The following is a 9,097-nucleotide window of genomic DNA, read 5'->3' on the forward strand; positions in this document are numbered from 1 at the left end:
TTTCTGACACCAAAGGTTGTGCACTATAATAAAGATTAAGTTGTACCCAGCATATGCAGGGAGTCAAAACATGTGGATTCCCTTTCTCTACCCTTTTTTTTTTTTTGAGACGGAGTTTCGCTCCTTACCCAGGCTGGAGTGCAATGGCGCGATCTCAGCTCACCGCAACCTCCGCCTCCTGGGTTCAGGCAATTCTCCTGCCTCAGCCTCCTGAGTAGCTGGGATTACGGGCACGCGCCACCATGCCCAGCTAATTTTTTGTATTTTTAGTAGAGACGGGGTTTCACCATGTTGACCAGGATGGTCTCGATCTCTTGACCTCGTGATCCACCCGCCTCAGCCTCCCAAAGTGCTGGGATTACAGGCTTGGAACACCGCGCCCGGCCTCTCTACCCTTTTATGTGTGAATTTCACTGGTTTTTATGGCCTCAGAACAATCCTAAACTCCCAGGTTGCCTTGCAGTGATCCTCTTCCTCTTGGGGATGATTACTAATCTGCATATTTAGACCACATATTTAGCTCCTTTTAAACAGGTGCTTTAAGAAAAGATATTTCCTAGACCAAGAGATTTTTTGATCAAGAAATAAAATTTTCTAGGCCCTAAGTTACTAATTGTGAATTGTCTAGCTTTTCTATAAAACATAGGACTATTCCATGTAAAAAAAAATTCACAGGATCCACTGAATTTGCAGAAAGGTTTAGAAATATGCTGCAGGAGCATCTTCCGGGCAGCAGTGCAGGAAGACCAGACTATACACACAAAGCAGCACCTCCAAAGGCCAGGTGTGGTCGTTCTTGCCTGTCATCCTAGCAATGTGGGAGGCCAAGGTGGGTGGATCACTTGAGGCCAGGAGTTCGAGCCTAGTCTGGGCAACACAGTGAGACTCTGTCTCTACAGAAAATCATTTTCTATAATTAGAATCAGGAATAGTGCTTGTAACATTGCTTTAGGATAAAAGGGCATAGTCTGGAATTCAAGATATGAAATTGTGAGTCTCACTGTTGCTACTTAAGTTTAACTAGAAAAGCTGTCAGACCTTTTGTCTATAGCAAGGAAATTTGTAGCTTACATTTTAAATTTTGAAAACTTAGTATTCAGGCAGCCTGGGGCAAGATGAAGAGGACACAGAACTGGGCATTGGGATAGGAAGAAAGAAGAATGGGTGGGGACTCGAGGCAGTACCAGTCCTCCTGCTTGGGGCCTGGGGCTGGGAAAGCTAACTAGGGGCAGGAGGGAGAGCCCCAGGCTGTGGATGACTTTTGGGGGAACCTTGAGTCAAATCCGACTGGTCAGGCTCCAAAGCAGTGGGGTCTGGCACTCCTGTCACCTCCACCTCGTAGATCTCAGAGCAGAAGGACTGCTCCCTTCACGTCACCCTGAGCTGGCCCCACTTGGGCCTGGCATTGGGTACAGCGTGTTCCAGGCACTTCTGCTCCTTTCTGCTGGGGTCTGTGCCTTTGCTGACTGTCCACTCATAGATGTCCGAGCCCCAGATGGCTCCAGAGAATCCCTGTGCTGGCTCTGCCTGGGGTTGACTTAGCTGCACATGCGACAGGTCAGTGTGGTCCCCGTGGGGCAACTCTGATTTTCTTGGCCGCTTGGGCCTCTGCCTGCCCATACATCTGCAGAGCTCCACACCTACCGACTCTTCCTGGCAAGGCACGGCTGGCATGGACAGCCCTGGACTATGGGTCTGTAACCTACTTGCAGCCTGCACCATGCCTCATCTGCCCACCCTGAGCTGACTTCTCTGCAGCAGTCAAAACCTGCCTGGTTGATTTAGAATGGGCCTGGATACACCAAACCTGACAGCTATGACTGCAGGAGGAGAGAGCACAGACAGAGCTCTTCATCATCTGCCACCACCCACGAACTGAAGATCCCCCACTGAAGACCCCCAGCTGAAGACCACACAACTGAGGGTACCAACTGAGGGCACAAAACAAAGGCAACCAATGAGGGCAGCCACTGAAGGCCACCAGGTGAAGGCCGGTTGACCTGCCAACCAGACCGCATCCTGGTTAAGAGGAAACAGTCAGGCCCAGGGCACCTCCATACTTCACCCAGACTCACAACTTGAGGGAGTAGGCACAAGGCTCACTAGGCCCTGCCCTGCCAGCGGTCCTGCCCCACTTTTCACTCATTGCTGGCTGCTGGGAGCTTTCAGATTTCTCACTGTGCTGACGTTCCTAGGGATCATCTCCTTACAATGAATGATGCTAAAATTACTGAACCCAAATCCGCCTCATGCACTAGCTGGGATTCATAGAGCCTCCTTTCCCCAATTACCTCTGAGCTTTATGGAAACTAGAAAAATGACAGATTTCTGCATGTGCTTTCAGAAAAACACACTGCCATGACTTAAGGCTACCCTACAATGTCAAGTTTTTTATATATTCAATACATATATATTCAACTTACCTTTTTTGAAAATAACACACATATTCAACCTAATTAACAAGACTAATAGCGTAGCAAGTTTAGGAAATTTTCTCTAAGTTCATCACAATTACCTAATGCTCACTTTCATAGAGCAACTTAAAATTTATGGTTTCAACAAAGAAAGAATCTTATGGGAGAGAAAAGCACCCTGTTAATACAGATTTTAAATGTGATCTTCAAGCTGCTAATAAATAACAATTACCCAGTATGTATTGTGAACTGCTTTGTGACTATGGTGACTTATTTAATCTCTCCGACTCTTGGTTCGATTATCTACAAAATATAACACCAATTTTATAAGCTTGCTCTAAAAATTAGATGACAGAAAAAGAGTCCTCCTTCTCTATATATTGAACACTTACACATTTGTAGGAATCGTGTCCAGATTTTTACACACTTACCTTATGGAAGCCACATAATAACTTCATATTTTAAATTACAGTCATTAAGGCCAGATTTTTACACACTTACATTAAGGAAGCCACATAACCCCATGTATTAAATTACAGACAACAGGCCCAGATTTTTACACACTTACCTTATGGAGGACACATAATCCATTGTATTAAATTACAGACAATATGCCCAGATTTCTACACACTTACCTTATGGAGCCCACATAATAAACTCATCTTTTAAATTACAGTCATTATGGCCAGATATTTACACACTTACCTTATGAAAGCCACATAACAACTTCACCTTTTAAATTACAGTCATCGTGGCCAGATTTGTACACATGTACCTTATGGAAGCCACATAACAACTTTGTCTTTTAAATTACAGTCATCGTGGCCAGATTTTTACACACTTACCTTATGGAAGCCACATAACAACTTCATTCTTTAAAATTACATGCATTATGCCCAGATTTCTACACACTTACTTTATGGAAACCATGTAGCAACTTCATATTTGAAATTACAGTCATTGTGGACAGATTTTTACACACTTACCTTATGGAGGCCACATAATAACCTCACCTTTTAAGTTACAGGCGTTATGCCCACATTCTTACACACTTACATTATGGAAGCCATGTAACAACTACATCTTTTAAATTACAGTCATCATGGCCAGATTTTTACACACGTACCTTATGGAAGTCACATAACACTCCCATCTTATGTTGATGAGCAAACTGAGGCTCAGTGAAGTTAAAAACATTCCCCACCATATCATAATGAGTGACGGAAATGGGATGCAAACTCCATTCTCTCTGACACCAAAGATTGTGCAACATAACAAAGACTGAGTTGTACCCAGCATATGGAAGGAATCAAAACATGTGGATTCCCTTTCTCTACCCTTTTATGTGTGAATTTCATTGGTTTTTATGGCCTCAGAACAATCCTAAACTCCCTCCCTCCCAGGTTGCCTTGCAGTGGTCCTGTTCTTCATGAGGATGATTACTAAGCTGCATATTTAGACCACATATTTACCTCCTTATAAACAGGTGCTTTAAGAAAAGACATTTTCTAGGCCAAGAAATGGGTTGATCATGAAATAAAATTTTCTAAGCCCCAGGTTACTAACTGAATTGTCCAGCTTTTCTAAAATAATATATTGCTATTCCACATAAAAAAAATCACAGGATCCACTGAATTTGTACAGAAAGATTTACAACTATGCTGCAGGAGCATCTTCCTGACAGCTGTGCAGGAAGACCAGCCGATACACACAAAGCAGGAGCACCTCCAAAGGCCAGGTGTGGTGACTCCTGCCTGTCACCCTAGCAATGTGGGAGGCCAAGGTGGATGGATCACTTGAGGCCAGGAGTTCCAGACTAGCCTGGGCAACAGAGTGAGAGCCTGTCTCTACAAAAAATCATTTTATATGATTGGAATCAAGAAGAGTGCCTCTAACATTGCTTTATAATAAAAAGGTCTGGTGTACAATTCAAGATATAAAATTTTGAGTCTCACCGTGGTACTTAAGTTTAACCAGAAAAGCTGTCAGACCTTTTCTCTACGACAATGAAATCTATAGCTTACATTTTGTATTTTGACAACTTAGTATTCAGGCAGCCTGGGGCAAGAAGAAGAGGAAACAGAACTGAGCATTGGGATAGGAAGAAAGAAGAATGGGTGGGGACTCGAGGGAGGACCAGTCCTCCTGATTGGGGCCTGGGGCTGGGAAAGCTAACTAGGGGCAGGACGGAGAGCCCCAGGCTGTGGATGTCTTTGGGGGAACCTTGAGTCAGCAGTGGCCAGAGGAGCTCCTGCTGTATTCAATCTTTTAGGATGAGCATTACGTAACACATAGATGAGTCAAGCAGTATTCGTTGCCTCCCTACCTTTGGTGGTCTTCTGGTCGCCAATGTGCTGCAAGTCAGGACCCTGGCCAGCTCCCAAAGCAAAAGGCAGGCTCCAAAGCAGTGGGGTCTGGTGCTGCTGCCACCTCCACCTCATGGATAATGCAGCATCAGGATGGTTCTGTTCACCACACTCTAAGCTGGCCCTGCCTGGGGCTGGCATTGTGGGACAGCATGTGCTGGGTGCCTCTGCTTCTCTCTGCTGGCATCTGTCTTTTCTGGCCGCTCACGCATAGATGTCAGAGTCCCACGATGGCTTCACAGAACCCCTGCTTCAGCCCTGCCTGGTGCTGCCTTTGGTGCACATGAGATACTTCAGCATGGTCCCCTTGTGGCAACTCTGCTCTTCTCAGGCAGCTTGGGCCTTCACTTGCTTCTATGTCTGCAGAGCTCAGAACATGCCGCCTCTTCTGAGCAAGGTCCCACTGTCATGGGCAACCCTGGCCATAGGGCTGCATCCCACTAGCAGCTCACAGCTTACCTCACCCACCTACCTTGAGTTGACTTGTCTGTAAAAGTCGCAAACCTGCCTGGTTTATTTAGAGTGGGCCTAGGTGCAACAAGCCTGAGAACTGTGACTTTAGGAGGAGTGAGCACAGATAGAGCTCCTTCTCCTTCCACCACTGACAAACCAACTGAAGGCCAACAACTGAAGAGCACCGACTGAGGGCACCAACTGAGGGCACTAAACAAAGGCAACCAATGAAGGCACCCACTGAAGGCCACCAGGTGAGGGCGGGTTGCCCTGCCAACCAGGCCACATCCCGGTTAAGAGGACACAATCAGGCCCAGGGTCCCCTCCATGTGTCCCTGCCTACTTGGAACTTGAGAGACCAGGCAGGTGGCTCACAAGGCCCCACCCTGCCAGCCACTGCATCCCACCTTTCATTCATTCCTTTCATTCATTCATGGCTGCTAAGAGCTTTCAGGTTTCTCACTGTCTTGAAGTTCCTAGGGATTATCACCTTACAATGAATTATGCTAAAATTACTGAAGCCAAATCTGGCTCTTGCACTAGCTGGAATTCATAGAACCTCCTTTCCCCTATAACCTCTGCGTTTTTTACAAACTACAAAAGTGACAGATTTCTGAAGGTGGTTTCAGGAAAAAAATTGTCATGAGCTTAGTCTACTGTGTAATGTCAAATTATATTTCACACACACACACACACACACACACACACACATAAACATTCAATCCAAACATATTCTGTTTATATTTTTGAAGTTAACCTATATATTCAATCAAATTAACAGGAGCAATAGAGGACGTTTTCTGAACTTATACACTAAGTTTATCACAGTTTCCTAATGATCACTTTATACAGCAACTTAGAATTGATGGCTTCAACAAACAAGGAGGCTTATGTAAGAGAAAAGCGTTCTCTTAATACAAGATTTTAAATGTGATCACCATTGCTACTTTCAATGACCCAGTAAATGTATTGTGAACTGCACTGTAACTGTAGTGACTCATTTAATCTTTCAGATCCTTGGTTTGATTATCTCAAAAATATAAGTAACACCAGTTTTTATAAAGTTGCTCTAAAAATTAAATGAAAGAAATATAATCCTCCTTCTGAACATAATGAATATTTAAAAAATTATAGGCATTGTGTCCACATTTTTACACACTTACCTTATTGAAGCCTTAAACCTATCCTTTACAGTCATTATGTCCACACCAATTTTTATACCCTAATATTATGGAAGACTCATAATAATCCCATTTTTTGTAGAGGAGCAAAGTGAGGTTCAGGGGAGTTAAAAACACGTTCACCATCACGTCCTAATGAGGGATGGAACTGGGAGTCAAACCCGGTTCCCTCTGATGCCAAAGGTAGTGCAACATAATGAAGACCAAGTTATACTGAGCACGTGGAGGCAGTCAAAATGTGGATTCCCTTTCTCTACTCTCTTATGTGTGAATTTGAAAGGCTTTCATGGCCTCATAACCAACCTAAACTCCCTCCCAGGTTGCCTTACAGTGGTTCCCTTCCTCTTAGAAATGACTAGGAATCTGCATATTTAGACTACAAGCATCTCCTCAGAAACAGATTTGTTGCTCAAGAAATGAAATTTTTGTCCAGGGATGGTGGCTCTTGCCTGTACGGTGGGAAGCCAGGGCGGGCAGATGTTCTGAGGTCAGGAGTTTGAGACAAGCCTGACCAACATGGTGAAACCCCCTCTCTTCTAAAAACGACAAAATTAGCCAATTGTGTGGTGAATGCCTCTAATTCCAGCTACTCAGAAGGCTAAGGCAGGGCACTGGCTTGAACACAGGAGGCAGAGGTTACAATGACCAAAGATCGTGTCATTGCACTTCAGCCTGGGCATCAAGAGCAAAATTTTATCTCAAAAAAAAAAAAAAAAAAAAAAGACAGGAAAATTTCTAGGGCCTAGGTTACTAACTGAATTGTCTAGCTTATGTGCCATAAGCAAAGGTATTATTACATGTAAAACATCTCAGGATCCACTGAATTGGTATAGAAAACTTTGGAATTATGCCTCAGGAGCATCTGACTGACAGCTGGGTAGGAGATCCAGTGGAAACACGCAAAGCAAGAGCACCTGCAAATACCAGGTGTGGTGCTTCTTGGCTGTCAGCCCAGCAATGTGGGAAGCCAAGGCGGGTGGATCACTTGACAACAGGAGTTTGTGACCAGCCTGGGGAACACAGTGAGATCCTGTCTTTTTAAAAAAAAATTTTTTTTAAATGATTAGAATAAAGAAGAAATACCTCTGTAATTCCTTGAAAATACAGAGCTCTAGTCCAGAAATCAGGATATGAAATTGTGAATCCCAATAGGGATATTTAAGTTTAAATAGAAGGAAATGTTAGCCATTTCCTCTACAGCAATGAAATCTGTGGCATTCATTTTGTAGTTTGGAAACTTAGTTTCTGGCCAGCCTGGGGGAAGAAGAAGAGGTCCCAGTACTCAGCATTGGGGTAGGAAGGAGGAAGGAAACTGGATGGACCCAGCAGGGAACCAAGATAAGCTGGGAAGGCAAGGCAGACCCAGTCCTTTTGCTTGTGGCCTGAGCCTAAGAAAGCTAACTAGGGGAAGGAGGGAGGAGCCCCATGCTGTGGATGCCTCCAGGTGCAACCTTGGGTCAGCAATGGCCAGAGAAGCTCCTGAGGCCAAGCAGTGTCCGTTGCCTCCCTACCTTTGGGTGTCTTCTGGTCGCCAATGTGCTGCAAGTCAGGACCCTCTTCTGCTTCCAAATCCACCTGTGCAGGCTCCAAAGCAGTGAGGTCTGGAGCTACTGCCACCTCCGTGTGGTAGATCTCAGACCGTCAGGACATCTCTTCCCACTGTACCCTGAGCTGGTCCCACTTGGGGCTGGCACTGCAGGAGGAGAGAACATAGACGGAGCTCCTTCCACTGCTGCCCAACAACTCAAGGCCACCAACTGAAGACCCCCAGCTGAGGGTGCCAAGCCAAGGCAAGTGATGAGGGCACCCAGTGAAGGTCACCAGGTGAAGGCCAGTTGCCCTGCCATTCAGACTGCATCCTGGTGAAGAGGAAACAATCAGGCCCAGAGTCCCCTGCATGCCTCCCCCTAAAGTTGGAACTTGAGAGCACAGGCACTTGGCTCCAAGGCCCTGCCATACTATTAGCCTAGCCCTGCAATTGGTCCCACCCTGCCAGTGGTCCCACCCACCTTTCATTCATTGCTGGCTGCTGGGAGCTTTCAGGTTTCTCATTGTGCTGACTTTCCTAGGGATCATCACCTTACAATGAATAATGCTAAAATTACTGAAACCAAATCTGCCTCATGCACTATCTGGGATTCACAGAACCCCCTTTCCCCCATAACCTGAGATTTTTAGAAACTAAGAAAAAGACAGATTTCTGCAGGTGCTTTCAGAAAAAACCTTCCCATGAGCTATGCCTACTCTATAATGTCTAGTCATATTTCATATACACACACATATATTCAATCCACATATTCATTTTACACTTTTTAAAATAATATACATACACAATCAAATTCACAAATCTAACCAAAGAAATTTTCTAAAACTTTTACACCAAGTACATCACATTTTGTAATGATCACTTTGATAGAGCAACTTAGAATTTATAGTTTCAACACACTGAAAGGCTTATGTAAGAGAAAACCACCACATAATACAAAATTTTCAGTGTGATTATCATTGGCACTTTTAACTAAATACTACCCAGTAAATGTCTTGTGAATTTCTTTGTGACTATGGTGATTTGTTTAGTCTTTCTGATCCTTGGTTTCATTATCTTAAAAATGTGAGTATCACCAATTTTATAAACTTGCTCTAAAAATTAAATGAGACAAAAATAATCTTCTTCTTCATATAT

The sequence above is a fragment of the Aotus nancymaae genome, unplaced genomic scaffold (assembly GCF_030222135.1).
Source record: "Aotus nancymaae isolate 86718 unplaced genomic scaffold, 86718_ANA_hifiasm-v0.15.2.pri h1tg000077l, whole genome shotgun sequence".
Classification (NCBI taxonomy): Eukaryota; Metazoa; Chordata; class Mammalia; order Primates; family Aotidae; genus Aotus; species Aotus nancymaae.